The sequence below is a fragment of the Dasypus novemcinctus genome, chromosome 1 (assembly GCF_030445035.2).
Source record: "Dasypus novemcinctus isolate mDasNov1 chromosome 1, mDasNov1.1.hap2, whole genome shotgun sequence".
NCBI classification, from domain to species: domain Eukaryota; kingdom Metazoa; phylum Chordata; class Mammalia; order Cingulata; family Dasypodidae; genus Dasypus; species Dasypus novemcinctus.
Genome location: NC_080673.1, coordinates 121,657,755 through 121,678,887, shown reverse-complemented (window position 1 = coordinate 121,678,887; position 21,133 = coordinate 121,657,755). Strand labels below are relative to the sequence as shown.

The following is a 21,133-nucleotide window of genomic DNA, read 5'->3' as shown; positions in this document are numbered from 1 at the left end:
AACTCTGACTTGAATTCAAATCTGATAATGCATGTTGAGCAAGGCTCTTATTATTCTTTCCTTCTCCTCATGTTCATAGTTATATGGTTCCTCTTCAAAGCAGAACATAAGGCAATGTCTGTGTATGAGTAATTTATTTTGGGAAGTGATCACAAGTAACAAGTGGGCAACTGGGAAAGGTGAAAAGAGAAGGAGGGAAGGCCAAGCCTGGGGTATGATATTGGGCTGACAGCTGCTGTGGGCAACTGAACACTTGGATCTTGAGGGGATGAACTATACTTTTGAATGATCCACTCGAGGAAAGGAAAGGAGTATTTATTCACTGGCTCCAATTCCCCATTGTTCAAGGGTTGCTGCATGGGATGTTAACTCCCCCATACATCCAGGCTTGCTTGGGTCAGAATGGCTTAGTGGGTTCTTCAGGCATCTCAGGTGGAGATGGCAGACAAGCCCAAGGCAGGAAGTAAAAGAGACACAGCGGCTGCAGCAGGTGGCCGCAATAATTGCTGGAGTGAAAGGTGAGCTGAGAGTATGAGACAGGGCACAAGAAATGTCTAACACAGGTAATAATTTTAAGAGCCTCACAGGTTGTTGGGAGAAGCAAATATTAATAGCTAACATATACTTAGTATATGTACTTAGTCTGTTATGTCCATTCTGGGAGTTTTATATGCATTGACTCACTTAATTCTACCAATAACTCTATGGATAAGGGACGGTTCTTCTTCCCATTTTACAGATGAGGGAAATTAAACTGAACAACAGGAATGTCATGCAGCTGGCCTAAGGTCACAAGACTAATAGGTGGCAGGACCAATATTTAAATGCAGGCTGAATCACTTCAGAGACCATCATGTTACTCTGCCTCACAAATGAAATCATGCATGTAAGTGTCTTTGTAGATTGCTGGCTGCACGCAGTGTCAGTTCCCATAATTAAAATTACTTTTATTGGGCCACATATTAACCCATCAGCATCCATTCTCCAGTCACTGGGAAATAGGATGGCTGCATTTCAGTGGAAAGAGGGAGCCTGGGAGGTCAGATGAGCAGCTGTGGTTGGAGAGGCAAAGACAACAGAAGACTAAGGGACTGGCTGTCTGAGGCTCCCTGGAGTCGGGTGCAGAAGGTTTTTGGGGCGTGCTCTCCAGAGGTATCTGTTAAGGAAAGGAGGAAGCCTGGACGGGGCAGGAGGAGAAGCTCACCCACACTGAGTTCCAGCAGATCCTATGGGAAGCTCTGGCACTGGCCAGCCCTTCATTGTTATCCCAAATGGAAAGCTATCCTGCAGAATCCAGCCATTGGCCTTAGGGTGCCCCTGGGAGGGGCAGAGCCTTGGGAGAGGCAATTCCCTGAGGTGAGGGCAATTCCCAGAAAGGAACAGCAGCTGGGGGATGGGAGTGAAGCACCTCACCGCACTGATTGAGGCCCTGGGACCCTGGGCGGGGGGCACTGAAGGGGGATGGGAGGGGTACCCAGTGCCAAGGGTCCTCCGTGGCTGCTCTGACCTGACCTGGGAGGAGGAGAGCCAGCAGCTGGGCTCTGCCAGCCAAGGCCTCGTGCACTTAAGCAGCTCCTTCCCCTTCCTCCACTCCCTGGGCCTATGCCTGGGCCTCTGAGAGGAGACTCTCCTGGTCCTGTTCTGAGCCTTTTGCTGCTGAAGGGAAGAGGCAGAAAGAGAACACAGGAGTGGAGGGCTTCTCTGTGCCCGCACTGGGCGCAGCATGCCACCGGCCTCCTCTCGCTAGGTCCTCGCAGCTGACCATGGCCAGACTGCCGAGGAGAACCCGAGGCTTCTGGAAGCGCCGTGATGCTCCCTGGGGAGGTCCTCGGCCCTGCTCCTCCCACCTCCTGCTCTCTGCCCCAACCCTAGGGAACCCCTCGGGCTTCTCGGGCTTGGGTGCGGCCTGCAGGACTCATGCCGCCCCTGCCCCCTCCTCTGAACTGTTTAAGGGAGCGCTGGGCCCTGCCGGCCTCGGCCTTGGTTCCGGCTCTGCGCTCCCCCCTCACGGGGTCCACTCGGAGCAGAGAACCAGCGGGGGCTACCCCAGCGTGAGCGGAAAGAGGCCTCGGCCTGTCCAGCCACATTTCCTCATCCTCAGAAAAGAGGCTCTTTGGGGAAAAAAATCCCTGTCCTCATTTCAACTAAGGGTTAGCAGACTAGTCACAGGGCAGTTTTATGATTTTCCTTCCCGGGACTCTGCAAGGATCCTCTGTGTGTTCAGAATGGCTGAAAAGGAAGGAAGTTTTCCAGGGCGCGGTGAGTCTGGGTGGGATTGCCAACAAGGTGGGTTCTGATGCTTGTTAACTGTCTGAAAATTCTCCCCACCGGTTCGACGGACTCAGCAAACCTTTCCCGCGAAGCTGCGGCCCCCTCCCTCCTAGACTCTGGTCTCGGTTTGGGCACTGGCCTTTCTTGCCTCTGAACCCGCCCAGAGATGGCTCCCCGCTTCCTCTTAACAACGCCCAGGTCTGAATGCCCTAGCCCAGAGTCCACAGAGCAACCCCACCAAGCCTCCTCTTCTGCTATTCCCGTCAGCGCCTAATCTTCCTGCACTTAAAAGACCTTCTTTCAACTGCAGTAGGGAGGAGGGGCCATTGTTGTTGCAATTTTGTTAAACTGGTTTTTTATTTGTAAAATATCGTAGAACACCAAACTATACAGTTCTGTGTGGTCTTGAGTACATTATTTAATCTCATGGAGCCTTGAGTTTCTTTAAAATGAAGGTACTAACAAATTTACTGAGTTCTTACTATGAGCCAGGTACTATTCTAGCACTGGAGATACAAAGTGAGCAAAACAGACAAAACTCCCTGCCTTTATGGAGCTTATATTCTGGTAATAAAGACAGACAATAAACAATACAAATAAATAAAATATAATACATGTTAGTGGTAAATACTAAGAAGAAAATTAAGCAGAGAGGGGGGCTATGAAATGTCCAGGGCAGATGCTGAAATTTTAAATAGGGCATCTAGGGAAGGTCTTACTGAGACTACGATTTTTGAGTGAAGACTTAAGCATGTGAGCAGTTAGCTATACGGCTAACTGGGAGTAAGGACATACTAGGCAGAGGAAACCAAGCGCACGGGCCCTGAGGCAGGACCATGCCTGGCACATTCAGGGAAGAGCAAGAGACTTGGGGCTAAAGTAGAGTGAACAAGGGGGAGCGCTGTAGGCAGTGAGTTGATAGGAATAATGGTGGACCACATCATCAAGGGTCTTGACATGATTGGGTGAGGGAAGGCCTTTGGCAGACTTTGAGCAAAGAAGCAACGTGATCTGACTTACATCTTAACAGGATCATCCTGAGTGTGGTCAGGGTGGACTGCCGGGGGAGGCAGAAGCAGGCAGACCAGTTAGGAGGCTGCTGCAGTCATCCAGGCAAGAGAGAATGACGGCTTGAAACAGGTAGTGCGGTGGGGTGGTGAAAAGTCAAATTCTGTACATATTTTGAAAGTAGAGGGACAGAAAAAGTTAACAGATTGGATGCTGGAGAGACAAGGAGGAAGGAGTTAAGGGTGACACCACAGAAGGAGATGCCGTTAGTTGAGGTGAGGAAAATGGAGGAGGAGCTCATTTAGAGGGGCTCAGGGAGAGCTCAGTCACAGGATTTCAATTTGAGATGCTCATTAGACATGCAAGTGGAGATGTCAAGTAGTCAGCTGGATAAACAGTTCTAGAGTTCAAAGGGATTCTAGAGAGAAGTGGTGATGGGAATATATCAGCATATTAATGTATGCCACTCACATACATTTTCTCTTTTGATTTTCACAATAGCCCAGTGACATAGCTTTTATGATCTTTCCTTTGCGGAAGTGAAAACCACGGTCCAGAGAGCTCATGGTGATGTGGGCTATGCGTGGGGGCTGTGTATTTCTTCATGAATAACCTGGGCTGTGTGTGTAAACTTGCTAAAACTTAAAGATTCCAGCATAAGCCATGTGTGCCTACAAACAACAAGAACTGCAGCACCACCTCTCGTAACCATGCCAACCACTCCAGTCTGCCTAGTTCCCGGAAAGCCAATTAAGTGATATAGGCTTTATAAACTGGATATTCAGGGAGGATTCAGGCTAAATGTGTAATTCAAGCTTACCTGGAATGTGGGGGATATGTGTTAATTCAAGCTTATCTGATACTCAAACACCTAAAACTCGAAGAAACAAAGAAAGTCCTTTTGCATAAAAGCACCATTTGACTCCTCACTCCTACATCCTCTGTAAAAAAAGGACCCAAAAATCCTATTTGGGGCTTGAGTTTTGGAAAGGAGTCCCTGAGCCTGGCTGGTCGTAATAAATCTTTTTCCTTCTCAAAAATATTCCTGAGTCCTGGCCTTCAATACACAATCAATGAATCTTTCTGTTTCCACAACAAGGGGACTTCCTCATGCCACACTTGTTGTACAGAGCACAGCCAGGCTTCAAATGCATTTCTTAAAGCTGAATTGTGTGCTCTCTTTGATTATAACATACAGCCTACCAAGAGCTGGTCACAAGAGAGAAGCCAAGTTATGAGGACTCTGAGTTGGAGCATCCAATCTAGCCCAACTCAGATAACTGCAGATATCTGAGTAAGACCATCACCTCAAATCAGAAGTCTACACTCCGTACCCTCCACTACACTGAACTTTCCATTCCTCAGCTGCCCCACATTCTCTCTGTCCCCTCTGCCTATGACATTCTTCCCCAGCTCTGGCTGACTTGGCTCTTCCAAGTATTAGTCTAAACATCACTTCTTCTTGGGGGCCTTCCCTGCTTCCCTTGGGCCAGGCAAGGTGCCCCTGCACCTTGTTTCCTGTACATCTCTCTTCTCAGTGTTCCTACTTACTGGCTTAAAGGCAGACTCACCAGCTACATCACTGGTCTCAACCCTGACTGCACATTAGAATGAACTGTGGAGCATTTAAAAATTGCCCATGTTAGCTACCCACTGCAGACCAAGTGGATCAGAATCTCTGGTGGTAGGTTCTGGGCACTGGTATTTTTAAAAGCTCCCCATTGCAAACATTGATGGTTGCCTCCCTATAATCCACCCTCATCCTTTCTTCCTTGCTGCAATGGCCTGATTTCATTCAGATGCCCAGCCTTCCTCCCTGCAGCCATGTCCTTCGGGGAACATGGACCTCACCCAGGGCACGGATCCCAGTTGGTTTCAGGCAGTCATGGTGAGCACATTCATTTTGCCAGTAATTGATTTAGGGATAGGCATATGACACAATAGTGGTCAATAAGATGAGAGAAGTCCACTGAGAAAAGATTTTCCCTGACAATAGAAAGGGTGTGCAGGCAGAGATGACCTCTCCTTTTCACAGTGACATCCAGACTTGCGATAGCCATGTTGTGATGGGGACAGGAAGAAGCCTGAGGACAAAGCTGACCCCTCATGTTGGCAAAGCAGAAAGATGGAAAGGTCCTTGTTGAGCCACTAATCTAATCAATCCTGGAATTGTTCTATGTCTGGCTGCCTTACTCTGGGACATAAGGGATTTTCTACTGTTCACACAAGTTGAATCAAGATCTTCTGTAAAGTAACTGAAAGTATTCTGTTAGACTATAGTGGACACTGTCATGTGCTCCCAGATCCCCCTCAGTATTGAAGTACTTATTCTCCCAGTTTCTGGGAGTACAGCCTCTGCTGTAGAGAATCACCTTGCCCAAGGTCACACCCTTTTTCCAAAGACTGTATCCAGTGACCAACTGATAAGGGGCATAAAGGCCCATACTTCCCTACCTCAGGACCACTCTGAAGAGTGATCCCAGCTTCAGTGCCCCCCATGAGGGTGGCTGATGCCTCCATTGAGATTATTACAGCCCAATTTCTTCCTCTGCCTGATCCTGCTTCCTTTCCTTCTTCGCCAGCTGTTGATCCTGAGAACCCTCCCGGTAAATTCCTACAATGTAGTATCTGTCTCAGAGACTGCTTCTGGGGTAACCTGGCATGTGCCAAAGAGACACCGATGGTTCTGAAGAGTCTGGCAGAAGGTCTTACATATGGCAGGCACTCACTAAATATTTGTTGCATGATTAAAGAAATCATATTTCAGTTGACAAAGTATGAGTACTTAGCTTCTCAGGAAAAGAAAATCTCTACAGTGAGTTCAGAAGGGCAAAGAGTATAAGAAATAAAATGCCAAGGTTTTAAGAAACAACACGATAAATGTGCAGCCTGCTTTGGGATTCTTCATAATATGCTTCTCTTGGATTGGTGTCAATGTAGGCTCGTATTCATAAAGCCAACACCTTGATTAAAGACATTTTTGCTTGTCAGGAATCAACCCCCAGATCCCAATAGGTTTTCAAGTGATACTTCCAACCCCTAGTTTAAATGGACAATTTCTGAGCATGAGCTTCCAGGTCATTCTCAGAGTTGCCAAATATGCTAAAAGTTTGACATTTAAGGTTGACTGCTACTCTAAAAAGTTCAGTCTTGGTTGGAAGGTGAATGGCTTTCTCTTGGTTTTTCTGTGAACATTCAAACCCTAGGGTAAGGGAAGACGCCTGAAATCATCAAGGGAGTAGAGCAAATGGGGAGGTATTAATCCAAGAGTGAGCCCAGGAATAATCCCCACGAATCTGAAACCAGATGCCCATGTGATTAAGCCAACAACACAAAAGCAAAAGTACTCAAGTTCTGTAGAGTAATTCTCGAGCAGCTTTCTGTAGCTTTAAGGTGACAGCTTAAATAAGAACAGGTCCACAACAGATGTTGGAAATTTATCTACTCCCGCACCACCTAGCAAATCCTCATCACACTAATACTACAATTGAGAAGATACTTTTCAACATTTAACTCAAGACAAGAAGTCCATTTTCATACAATCAAATGCCATCACATACAACAATGTCCCAATCCAAGTCAGCTTTCGCTATAGTGCATGAATCTTGATATAGGCCCTAACCTTTCAACTTCTTCAACTCTTTGAAGAATATTCTCATTCCAATAAACTGAATAACAATAAAGAGAACTGAAAATTTAAAACCTTGAGACAAATATTGTATGACCTAACTGATAAGAACTAATTAGAATAAACAAATTCATAGAATCAGAAACTAGAATACATGTTACCAGAAACGGGGGTGGGAGTAGGGAATGGGGAATTAATACTTAATTGGTATAGAGTTTCTATTTGGGGTGATGGAAAAGTTTTGGTAATGGATGGCAGTGATGGGAGCACAACATTGTGTACATATTATATATAAATTAATTATATATTTGAATGTGGTTAAAAGGGGGAAATTTTAGGTTGCATATATATCACTAGAATAAAAATTTAAAAACACTACAAGACTATACAACACAGTGAACCCTAATGTAAACTATGGACTATAGTTAAGAGTAGAATTATAATAATATTGTTTCATTAATTGTCACAAAGTTACCACAGTAATGCAAAAAGTTAATTATAGGGAAAACTGCATGTGTGTGTGGGGGGGGAGGTGTATAGGGGAACTGTATTTTCTGCATGATTTTTCTGTAAACCAACTACTGCTCTATAAATAAATAATAGAATAGCCTTGAGACAAAGTTTTGTTCTATGAAGAAGAAAGCATTTGTGATTTCGTATTTTTTTCAAATCTGGGTGTGATAAGCATCTAAAAGCTCTCATTTTTTCTTTAAATGAAAAACGAAATTGTTCTCTGTCTGCAGGCATTTTCCTGCTGCTTTGCTAAGGCCAAGCACAGCAGTGTAGAGCCGGTGGTGTGTGAGACCTCGAGAGTGGAATCTATTAGAGCACCAAGGAGGGGGAAATGACCTGCCGACTTCCAGAGGGGGTGGCCAGCCTGAGGATATGTGAAAAGAACCAAACACCACAAGGGGTGAAAAAAGAAATTACAGCCCCACAAATGTACTGAATGATGAGCGATGAGCTGTCACTGGCATCTTGATTAAATGTGCTTGGTTTTGTGATTTCAACTTAAAGCCTAACAAGAAATTCATTTTCCCTTCAATTTTTGCATCTGCCAGGGTACCAGACAAAATAACCTGGATGCTTACCTAACACTTATTTAGAGGACAAATTATACACCCTGGCAGAATGGATGGAACAGTCTCCCCTCCTTCCTTTGTCCCCTTTCGGCATCACCCACGTGGAGGTGGAATGTGTGATTTGTTTGGTTGCAGATCTGAGATGGAAGCTCATTTATGGGGTAGCTCTATGAAGTTTTTCATAAAATCTTCCAGACTTTTGAATTGTTTAAATCAGGGGTTCTTAACTGGGGGATTTCAGCGGGCCCATGAGCTTGAATTGAAAATCTTTAAAAAACCATTGTTCTTGTGGGGACGTGTTGACGCTGGCGTGATATATTTATCAAGTGATACTCAGTATAGTGTGGACTTAGCATGATTTTTATTTTGATGTGGCATGTTCTGAGTGCAGTGTATAACTACCTGCCAAAAAGGTTGGTAAGGATGGCGGAGATGGTTTTATTACACCATGGGAAAACTCAAGTATCTAAATGTTCGACGAAAATGACCGTTTGAACAGATGTTGAATTGTGCTAGGTTATCAGGTACTGAAATTACGGGAAAGTTGCAAAACATAAATTTGAATAATCCTAAAATTTAGTTTAAAGACATGCCGATGTTGAGTATCATAAAATGATCTGCTGCTACAGTCTGAGAAGGGGTCAGTGGTTTTCACCTGCCTGGCGAGGGGGTCCGTGGAACAAAAAAGGTTAAGAAGCCCTGGTTTAAATTGAAAACAGGCTGTGCTGCCGTGCTCTTGATCGTGCCTCTTCTGTGTGCAGTGTCTTTAAGTGGAAGCGTTCATGTTCATGATTGCTGTGTTTGAAGAATTTTCTCAAAGTGTCGATCACTCCAGTTCCAGCGTTGACCCTCAATTAGTCTTGACATCACTCAATGATAAGCATCACCTCAGAAGACAACCTTTTAATTGGGTTCTCTCGATGCATAATACTCATCTTCAGGGTGCATCTCCTTCACCATGGAGGAAGCCCCATGGGAGCAACCCTTTTAGCACATTACAATGCAGCAGAAAAAGGACATCTTTTTCTTTTCTCTTCCTTCGGCTTTATTTACTTTTGAGGTCTAAATGTAGAGTTCAGTTGCATCAATCCAATTAAATTTAATTAGTCTTTTTACAGTTTATACTAATTGACAAAGCAGCAGTTCAAAAGATAACTGCAATTGTTTCAGAATTTCAACATGGAAGTATTATTCCTATTTTAACAATAAAGTGCTTAAAGAAAATACCCAGGCATGCTAATTGCTAAGATTGGCCTGAGGAAGGTTCAAAGGCATTTTTCCTTTCTCAAAGCTGTGATTCCTGTCATAGTAGATGGCAAGTTCTTTGAAGGCAGGTCTTTGTCTTATTCTAATTTGCTGTTCCTTATACACAGAAAGCTTACAATGTACATAAAAGGTGCACAGTAAGCAGCTGAATTTTGGAACTGAACTAGAAGGAACTGAGGGTGAGGATCCATCTGTCTTTGGCAAAAGCAATGAGGTCAGTCCACATCCCAATTGTTTGGTACTTAAAAGTTTTTCTATTTTTGTCGATAGAAATTTAAGTTTATTAGGTCAGATGTCATCTGAGTCTCTCTAGAATTCTTTGCTTCTGTCTCTCTGTCTCTGTCGCTCTGGCCCCCTTCCTGCTTTCTGTTCTACCTTCCTTATTAGTTATTAACGGTTCTTGATAGGTTATATGAGCAATATGCCAGCTCCTATGGTATGTATTATAGAATAACTAAAAAAAAAATTAGAATCATTAGCAAAATAACTTTTTAACAAAAAAAGTCACCCTTAAAGCAGCAGCCCCCTTTCATTCTTGCTATCTGAGGTAAATTTAGCACTTCAGGAGAAAATATAATCACTTAACCTGGGATCTTTGAAACATATGCAAACTCTTTTGTGTATTTCCATTTTTATGAGGAGAAAGTCCACAGCTTTCATCAACTTCTCAGAGATATACAATCCCAAAAGGGGTGAAAGCCCAGTACATTTACAAGGTTTAATTACCCTTTTCTTTGATGTTGTTTTTGTTATTGCTTAAATACGACTGACTTTAGGATCTGACCAAGTATTTAATTAAAATTTGATTCAATATAAACAGTGCTCCTTTCCAAAATGAGATTTTCCTCCCTGCTTTTTTGGCAGTAAAATTTTAAAAGGAATTACAGTGATGTTAGATTGTAGTTGAATGTATGTATACTCCCATGACCATTCTAACCTACATATGCGTAGATCTTGTGCTTAAAGGACAATCACCAAGTGACAGAGGAAACAGTTCACCACCACCCAACCCAAAGAAGCAAATTTAATTCCAAAACTCTGTAAGTGAGTAAGCTACCTGCTAGCAGCTGGGTCTGTGCAGGGAACACTTCAGCCACCTTCATGATCCATCTCAACCGCCACAGCTGAATCGATTATGTAGGCTATTTCTATTGTTGAGGGCAAAGATGGACAGGCTGATAGAGCACTGTTCTTCATGTCACATGCAAAAGACATGACCTTGTGCTCAACACATGCATTCTAGCCCATGGAGTCCATTCCTATATTTAAGCTGTAGTGATCTTTCAAAGATCCCCAGACCTTCAGAAATCAGCTCAAAATTGATTTCCTTCAGAAAGCCTACTCTGATGAATCTCCTCTCAACCATGATTATTGTATTATTCAGTGTCCAATCAGTACAACTGTTCTGTAAAAACTTAAGAAGACAATCATTCTAGGGGCCTAGCATGATTTAAATTTAAATCCAGATGTTAAATTTTAAAATTTGTATATGTAACATTTTAAAAATTGTATATGGAGATCATTACCCATTTTTCTGCCTTCTTAAGCAGAGTTTATGGAGCAAACTTTTTCCTTGATGGTGATGAGTGTCTTAGCTTGGGTTTCTCAGAAGGCAGGGCTTGAGAAAAATGCTTATGCAGTACTAGTTTATTAAGAGGATGTGGTAACAGGGAAATAAGATAGGGGAGCTGATAGGAGGGTGGATTTCCGAGTTGGCCATTGCTTGGTATCAAGTCTAAAGACTGATGGCTAAATCTGGTAGGAACATCTTCCAAAATGCCATGAGTGGTTGAGTCTCAGGACATTTCCTCTGGGAGGAGGATGGGGAATAAGAATTTATCTGTTAGCTCCCACCTACCACAGGTCCAAGGATCAGCCCTCACCCTGCCCCCCATCATCACCACATGGAAACTTCTGGATTGAGAATGTGGCTGCTGGGAGGTGTCTTGGGCTTCAGTGCCAAAAGGGAAGATCCATAGCAGGAGCCAGAAGGCACACCCAGTGCAAGTGTGAGGAGGGTGTACTGGGATGAACATACCTGGAGCCAAGTGAAGTGCACAAATTGCTGAGCAGAATGAATAAACCAAAAGTGGAGGGACAGAGTAGGTCCAGAAGCTCTGCAGTAGTGTCCAAGGGTATCTGACACAATGAGAGTGATCTTTAGAAAAATCAGTGAGCAATCTGTGTGTTGCCCACAGAGTCTGTTGAGGTTTGAAAAGCTCAACTAGTTGAGTCATGGTTGAATTCTTATACTTAGTAAACTTTGCTGACTCCTCCCTCACTTTCAGATATACACTGAGAAGCTGCCACTTTTGTTTGTCAATATTCCTATCTGCAGTAGCTTCTCTCTACCCTATTAATTTGTTAGTTAATCTACAGAGGGTTTGAAAACTAGAGAAATAAGTTTGTTGAATTTGTATGCAAATCAAGAGCACCCAGACTCTAGGTGAGAGCTACAGGGTGTCTCCTATTTCTACACTGTGACAATGATGAATTTTCCTTGAACTCTGTGATCCTGGAAAGCAGCGTAGGTTAAGTTACCCCCATCCTTTGATTTACTGACCAAGACAGCCTTAACTTCTTAGCTTGACTAAACTTTAGATGAGCTTCTCTCTCACTGTAGGCCCCTGACCTTCCTCACCCTTACAGAATCCATATAGAACTTGTTCTACCTGGCCTCAACAGCGAAATTAAGTGACAACAACTCCACGTGGTAGAATTTGGTCTGACACGGGCTTCCATCTTAGGGAAGACCATGGCCTTCATGTTCTCTCTCTCCAGTGGGGCCGAGGTCAGTTCACAAAAGACACCTGGCAACCGGTTCTCCTGACTGGATCTTGCACCATGCCTTGTCACAGTCCTCTCACATGGGGTTCAGAGGCACCTCACAGACTACTGTCTGTCTAAAGGGAGCAGTATGCACATGGAACTTCCCTGTCTTGCACTGGGAGGCAGCCCCCCAGGCTGCCGAAACACCCTCCGTGGGAGCGGAACTCCACGAGTGGTGGTGGTGGTGTTGGTGTGCTGCTTACTTCAGCAACGAAGGGGTAGGGCATCATAAACAAATTGCTCACCCCAAAAGGTGGTTCTCACCTGTAGGTCGTCTAATACTTTCTATAAATCGGATAGTAAACATAACCCCAAAAGTATTTTTTCCAAAAGTATTTGGAAAGTCTTTCCAAAAATTTTGTTCTTTTTTTGTGTGCTAAGCATTTTACTAGCCTCAAGTAATAGAGGAATAGTACACAGTCTCATTCTTCAAGGAACTTAAAGGTCCAGTGAGAGCGATTAGAAGCAGTTCATTTTAATATAAAATATTAAGCATAAAGGTGAGTTATGCCCAGGGTGCTACGGACTTACTAATGACGGGCACTTGGCTCACCCTAAGACAATGGCTCTCAGATTTTTTGTCTCAAGAACTTCGAAGACTTTACTGGGAACTTCAAAGAGCTTTTGTTTATGTGGGTTGTGTCAATTGTTATTTATTGAAAGTTAAAACTGAGAAATATTTTATTAATGCATTAAATATATTAATAAAATAAAAATATACTATATAAATGTATTTTAATGATATACATATTAAACTTAATAATTCATTTAAATAATACTATAATAAGTCTATTAAATGTTAACATAAATTATATGTTTTGTAAAAAATAATTATATTCCCCCCCAAAAAAATTAGTGTTAATAATAGAGTAATGGGAACTGTGTATTTTATACGTAATTTTTCTGTAAACCTGTCACTTCTCTAATAATTAAAAACAAGATCTCAGACTACGAATTTTAAAAAATAAAGTGAGACTCAGAATGGGAGTAAATCTTTGTTTGGCGTAACTAGAAGACAGCTCAATTCTCACACCTGCTTCTGTAGTATACCTGTGTTGGTTGAAGTATGTGAAGAAAATCTGCCTCACACAGATATGTAGTTGGAAAGGGAGGACCTCACAGACCCTCTTAAAGAGACTTGGGATCCTCTAGAGCACCCTGGAACACGTTTTGAGAACAGCTGACATCGGGGTCAGGCTTTCTGTAGTTGAATTCTAAAGAACAAGTAAGAATTGTCTAAGTGAAAAACATGACAAGAACATTCTGTCAGTGCTTCCCAAGCAGCCAATGTGTGTACAAAATCACGTGGCCCTGGGACTGCTCTTGGAGTAGCAAGGATCTGGGCTGAATAATAGCATGAGCAAAGGTCCAGAAGGATGAAACAGCATGGAATGTGAGGGGAATGGCATATTTAGAGGTAAAGTCCAAGGTGGATAGTATCAAGAGAGAAGAGGTGAGCATGGCCAGGTCATGAAGATAACAGTTCTAACTTTACTCAAAGGGAGTCAGAAAAGGGGACTACTCTGGCTCTCATGCAAGCCTAATTTCTCATTCTTAATAACTTAGTATGGAAATAAAACACACTAGCAAAATAAATGGCAATAAGATGAAGTGGAGAGAGAAGAAAGATAATATTTCCTATGAATACCATTAGAGAAAGAGCATATACTTTGGACTAAGAGTTGGTTCAAATTCCAGTTCTGCCATTTACAAAAGGCTCCCTAGTCAACTTCTCAGAGCCCCAGATACCTCATGTATAAAAGATACGAGAGACAATGAATTATATGCACACAGAACAGAATCTGGTGCATAGTAGGTAGTCAATACATTGAAATCACTATCAAGAGTGTTAGGGAAATAATAAAACAAGTGGAAGATATTATTATTATTCTAAGATTAGATGTGGGCTTGAAACAGGATACCTGAGCTTATTAGAATTTTGTATTTTCAAGAGCAGAAAGTTGGTGAATGAGCATCTGAAGGGAATCATCCAAAAGTAAATGTTTTCCCTATTTGTGTGCAAGGTTATACCAGCTCATCATTATCAAGAGTAATGGAGGAGACGGGGATACCCTAGAAGAAAAAGAGTGTCAGGCCTCATGTTAATCATCACTTCCAGAAAAACTTGGACCCAAATGTTAATACAAAATTAGAAAGGTTTAAATCTTAGTTTCCCTCTCCTTCTCTTTTCCTGGTAATTGGTGCAGATAATAATGAGCAAGGAAGAAAGGTTTGTTGGAATCATAAAGGGAACAAAGAAAAAACAACACATACATTTGTTTATGAAACAGAGCCATCACAGTTTGAAAAATTTCTCCCTGCCTTAGAATCTCCATTATAAGGGGTTTCCTAATTTCTATTCCTCTTTTCTTTTGAAAACACTTGGCCTTCAGGTTCCAGAAATCCCCTTAGCACCACCTGGAATTCTGAGACTGTTAAACATCCCATTCTTGCCCTGAAGTGTTGTTTATTACAGTCACATATGATGCACTGGCTTTCTCAATTCATTGAGTAAATATTGGTTTCCTGATTGTTTATAAATGAAAGTTTTCATTATCATAAAAATTCTGGTTCTCAGATGGGCAGACTGTGAAAATCTGCTTAATCTCTAATATATAAATATCTTACATATGTTTTATATATATATATACACACATATATACACACACACATACATACAGGTTTTATATACATTTATTGAGAGTTAGGAAACCCAAGTAATTGTTTTTCTGTACTTTAAAATAAAAGATAATAAGAGGAGGTTTATAAGAGAAAGCCATATGTCAGAAAAGATAACACACTTGAATTGAGTCAATGAGCATGTTTTGACAAACCACATTATCTCAGCATTAAGATTCTTTTTATCTGTGTGACACATTTGTTATTGTTTTATAGGAAAATAGGCAGTGTGAAGTAAGTGACTTGGACAGGGTGACAGCCCAAAGCCAAATTCTGACAAAGATTTTCCTCAGCTGGTAGGCTGGGAATGATTTGCTTTGGTCTCTCTTACACTGGGAATTAATCTCTTTTAATCTTTGTAATTTTAGTATTTTAGACTAAGAACTTCACTCTTAGAACATCCTTTACAATAAAGTATTGTTTTCCAAGGAAGAGTTAGTCAATGCTCTCTATTATTATTTTAAAAATAATTTTCTGAACCTAAGAAAGCATTTCTTTAAGAAAAACAAGGAGGGAGGAAGGTGAACTTTTAATTTCCATGGCTGAATTATGTCAGATGTCTCGGTGGTGGGTGCCTGGTAATGGGCTCTGTTGGGAGCACGCCTACAGGTCTTTGGGCAGCAACCAATGGACATGCTTTCCTGGGGGTGGCTCCCAGTGTCATTTTGTAAAAAGTCTGGACAGCTTGACAATTCCTGTTGTTAACCTTGGATAGCTAGGCAGGTAAAGGCATGCACTCACAGTCCCTCTCACCTCACCATCAGAGATAAATTCGGCAACCCTCACTGGTAATAATCGCAGAAGTTACAGAATATCTAGGAATAAACCAAATGAGAAACGCCGAAGACCTATGTGGTCAGTTGATTTATGTACCTCAACAACACATATTCTTAATCTTAATCCGTGTCTCCGTTGAGTGTGAACCCATGTAAGTAGGACCTTTTGAAGACGCTGTTTTCAGATGCGGTGTGGCCAGCTGAACCAGGGTGGGCCTTCATCTGGATCACTGGAGCCATGTGTAGGCACCAAAAGCTGGACGTCAGCCCCAAGCAGAAGAGCAGGCAGAAAGGAGAAGACCTGCCCTGGGGCAGGAGGCAGGATACAAGTCAAGGGACCCCACGGACTGTGGGCAGCCAGCACGGAAACACTACATTCTGTGGCGAGAAAGCAAGTCTTGCCGCTATCTTGTTTTTAAACTTCTCCTTTGAAGGCCCATTTAGGCATTTATTTAGGGAAATGCAACTGGAGACTGGTAGCTTAAATTTAGCAAAACCATGAGACTATAAATTCCTGCTATGTAAGCCAGGCCACTGTGCCGTGTTTGTGATGGAAGCTCTGGCAAACTCAGACAACCTGCAACATTTACTGAACGTTATAAAAGCGGTCTTAACAGAGGGATGGCTCATGTTTCTAGGGAATGCGAGTGGTCAGACGAAGGCTCTTGATCTGTCAGTTATAAAGAATCATCACTCCAGGCAGACTTCTTCAAGGACCACGTTCCTCCTTTATTTTGAATTCCCTCAACTCTTAATATAATCATCTACCCCAGCGTCACTTTCATATATGGATTTGGAGGTGTCTGGCTGTTTCAAAAGTGTGTGCCGTTTCTTTCCATTTAGTCTGTAAGATTCATAAAGACAAGGATTAACTCTTTCCCCTTTATTTACTTATTTATTTTTTAAAAGATTTATTTTTATTTATTTCTCTCCCCTTCCCCCCACCATGTCTGCTCTCTGTGTCCATTCGCTGTGTGTTCTTCTGCGTTTTATCAGGTGGAACTGGGAAACTGTGTCTCTTTTTTGTTGCATCATCTTGCTGTGTCAGCTCTCCGTGTGTACAGTGCCACTCCTGGGCAGGCTGCGTTTTTTTCATGCAGGGGTGGCTGTCCTTGTGGGGTGCTCTCCTTGCACATGGGGCTCCCTATGCAGGGGGCACCCCTGCGTGGCACAGCACTCCTTGCGCGCAGCAGCACTGCACGTGGGCCAGCTCACCACATGGGCCAGGAGGCCCTGGGTTTGAACCCTGGACCTCCTATATGGTAGGTGGATGCTCCATCAGTTGAACCACATCCACTTCCCTCTTTCCCCTTTATATCTTCCATACCCCTTAGTACAGGAATGCCTCTACCTAGAAATCTTCCAGGTAAGGAAGTTCACAGGTATAAAGAAAACAGAGTGGAAATGGACCTCAGCTCGGCCCACTCCCAGCAAGTGGCATTAGCAGCCATAAGCAACCTTTCTACCCCACATTGTTCATCAGCCAGGAGTCTGTCCTCTGGGTGTGTGCTCAGTTCTGAGATACTTTATGAACATCAGTACCATTATCAGTTTGAAAAAGGCAAAGGTAGTGAGGGTGTTTAAAGCATTGCTAAAAAGACGCACACAATCACAATGGAAATAAAAGTAGAGATAATTTTTTTAAATGGAAAGTGGTGAGAGAATCCAAATGTTGCCAGGTGCTCATGGCACGGCAAAAAGAACGATTAAGGCCAAAGAACAAAAAATAAAAAGGAATAAGGATTGGTGAAGTGAAAAAAGAAACCTTTTGAGGTTGTGGCTAAATGTCAGCAGCAGTGAATGATATCCATTGGCCGAAACTTTCTCAAATCTGCTGAAGCCAGGAGTTAAGGTGTGAACTTAAGCCTAAGCATGGTGAAAGAGCTGCTGAAACTTCTTATATAAGCCAAGGATGATCCCACAGGTTCAGATTTTCTGGGTTCAAGACCATCCGAATCAGTAAAACATCAAATGATTGGTGAGGTGGCAAACAAGGTATTGTAGACACAAGTGGTCCACATTCAAGGGAGGTGGGGTGGGAGGAAGTGTTTAATGGAGTGTGAGCAAGAGAAGAGTACTCTTGGTTTTAACACTTATTTAGGGGACTGCAACTGGATACTAGTAGCTTAAACTTCTTTTAGTCACTTTGGACTTGTGAAAAAAATGAACCTAAAGTGATCATAAGTGGAATAGCATCTATATACTGCTGTGTGTGTAGTTAATTACATAAATCTTTATCACATGTCTGTTCTTTACTGATATTTTCACATATATTAACTGATTCTCCTAAGTGTTTGGTGGGATAGATATCACCACTTATCCTCATTTTATAGCTCAGAGAGAGAGTGGCAAAATCGGGATCTTTTCATTCCAAAGCCATATTTTAACTCTCTATAGCTGCCTCCATGTGTTGACTGACTAAATGGCTAAATAAATAACCTGATGCTAACATATGTTATAGCTCTGCCTCTGCTTCACATGGCTAAAAAGGTGGCTTGGTTTTTTTTTTTGTTTTTTTTTTTTTTAAAGTAGGTATTATGCATTTATTTATTTATTTTTTTTATTAATTTTTTTATTTTTTATTGACTTTGTAATAATCTTACATTAAAAATATATATGTGAGGTCCCATTCAACCCCACCCCCCCACCCCCCCTCTCCCCCCCCCCCCAACAACACTCGTTCCCATCATCATGACACATCCATTGGATTTGGTAAGTACATCTTTGGGCACCTCTGCACCTCATATACATTGGTTCACATCATGGCCCATACTCTCCTCTATTCCATCATGTAGGCCCTGTGAGGATTTACAATGTCCGGTGATTACCTCTGAAGCACCATCCAGGGCAGCTCCATGTCCCGAAGACGCCTCCACCTCTCATCTCTTCCTGCCTTTCCCCATACCCTTTGTCCATTATGTCCACTTTTCCCAATCCAATGCCACCTCTTCTATGTGGACACTGGATTGGTTGTGTCCATTGCACCTTTATGTCAAGAGGAGGCTCAGATTCCACCTGGATGCTGGATGCAATCCTCCCATTTTCAGTTGTAATCACTCTAGGCTCCATGGTGTGGTGGTTGTCCTTCTTCACCTCCATCTTAGCTGAGTGTGGTAAGTCCAATAAATCAGATTGTAGGTGCTGGAGTCTGTTGAGGCTCAGGATCTGGCTATCACATTGTCAGTCCAGAGATTCAAATCCCCTAAATATATCTTAAACCCCAACATTAACTGCACCTCCAGCACATTAGCATGAAAGTCTTATGAAGGGAGATCCCATCTGAGTCCAGATTCATCACACATAAACACCATTTCCAAAGAGGGGCCATCTGCCCTGGTAGTTAACCCCATCGGCCATGACCATAACTCCCATGGGTCTCTTTAGCCCTCAAAGGAACCAATATCTGGGGGTTGTATCTGCTTTATCTGTCTCTCTGACTCTGCTCAGTTGTGCATGAGGGCAAACCTTCTGCCAGCCTCCAGACTCTTTTTTAGAAACTCGTAGCCATATAAACTCATTTCTCCTTTCCATTTCCCCCTTACTTTAGGTCAAACAGCATTTTAAAGTCATGGTATTTTATGTAGACATGGATATTCTGCTGATCCGCATTGAACCTTCCATATAAGGTCATTTTCCAGTTGCATCATCAGTTGGTAGTTGATAGTGGTCCCTCGTTGCCAGGGAGGCTCATCCCCGGGTGTCATGTCCCACGCTGGGGGGAAGGCATTGCATTTACATGCTGAGTTTGGCTTCGAGACTGGCCACATTTGAGTAACATGAAGGCTGACAGAAGGAAATTCCCAGGCACAAAGTTGCTCTAGGCCTTGTTATTATTTTGGGTTTATCAGCTCACAAGCATAGTCATTAGTATCAGGGGCTCACTGTTGAACCCTCACTCCCTCCCGGTCCCCACCACTGTACCTGGGAGACTGTCACTGCTCCCCTAGGGACCACGACAGAGCACCACTGGCCAGGAACCCAGTACCCCCCCTACTGTGGTTTTTAATTGTTGCCACTATGAGTATATCCAAACATTACCATGCACCCTGGACATATGTTCTGTACAGCTCCCTGTCAGCCATATATCACCTGTCATTGGTATCCCATACCAGTATCCCTCCATTGCCATTGTTGAAACATTCTGTGATCCAGAACTCCCCGAAATTTGAAGCCCAATATAATGTCATGGTCCCTTACTAGGGAATGGCATATAGCGATGAGTTTAAAGGATAGATAAAGAACTTGGATAAAGTTAGATAAAGAACTTAGATAAAGAATGTTGACTTGAAAAAATTCCACATCCTATTTTTTTCTTTTTTTTTTTTTTTCCCCCCCCCCCCCCTAATTATTCAGATTTTCTTCACAGGAGTCCTAGACCACAGCAATGTATATATATAATATACAGCACTCCCACACATCCACCAGAAAACCTTTTCCCTTCCACAGTGATACTCTTACGCCCTATTCATATCATATTTACTTAAAGTGATGTACAGAGTCTGAGACATTAGCTTTCTAACAAGGTGACATCTGTGTTTACATTATGGTGCATACTTTAGGATACACAGTTCTTTACATTTTTAGTTATCCTATGTTTTACATTATGGTTTACATTATCAGTCTGTCATCTCCTATATGTTATGGTGTAATATTACATGTTTTATATCCATCCTTGTGTACTCTCAAGAAACTCCTCTCTTACCCCCCATTTACTTTGGTTCCACACATTTAACGTCCATTTTCCCTTCCACCTTGGTCCCCTCAGTGATAGCCAACCTCCGTTTCCTGAGGAGCCACTTCCAGAGATAGATGGAATAGTGTTCAGGGCCTAACTTGCTCAACTGCCCCAATGCCCTGGGAGCCACCCTTTCTCTCGAGGGATACAGTTCCCTCTATTGGATGGCATTAGTCCTCCCCAGGATGTGGGTCCACCCCCACTCTCACTACTTGGGTTTCTACCCCATGGTGTCACCCACTCTGGCAGAATGAGCATTTAGACATTCCCCAGGAGCCCGTCCTGCATCAGACCCTCCCCTCCGAGCATTCTAAACAGGTAACCCTCTTTATTATACTTTGATATGATTTTCTTGGCATTTTACTCTCCACCAACACCTGACCCTCTCATGGTTCGTATGCTACCCCTCCCTCCCCCCACTTTTGGGCAACGTTACCCACCCGTCCCTCCCCAGCCACCCTCAAACCCGCAAAGCCCCAAGCAAAGGCAACCCCTTGCCCCCCTTTTATCTCTTCTTTGTGTTCATACTTACCACCATCTCGTCTTAAATTCCACCCCTGCAGACATCGGCTCATATCCTTCCTCCACCCTCCGATTTCCTGCAAGCCTATCGTTCAGTCTCTTGCTATCTAGGGCAGCTTGTTTATTTCATATCATTGAGGTCATGTAGTATTTGTCCTTCAATGTCTGGGTTGCTTCACTCAACATAAGGTTCTCAAGATTCATCCATGTTATCACATGTGTTTGTAGTGTGTTTGTTCTTACAGCCGAGTAGTATTCCATTGTGTGTATATACCACATTTTATTGATCCACTCGTCTGTTGATGGGCATTTGGGTTGATTCCAACTTTTGGCAATA

At 42.8% G+C, this 21,133-nt stretch overlaps 1 protein-coding gene across 1 annotated transcript in view; it reads right to left on the bottom strand.

The window, feature by feature from the left end:
* The window catches only part of SCD5 (stearoyl-CoA desaturase 5), a 190,236-nt gene that overhangs the window by 6,294 nt on the left and 162,809 nt on the right, over nucleotides 1-21,133 (bottom strand). The gene's annotated exons all lie outside the window — the stretch shown is intronic.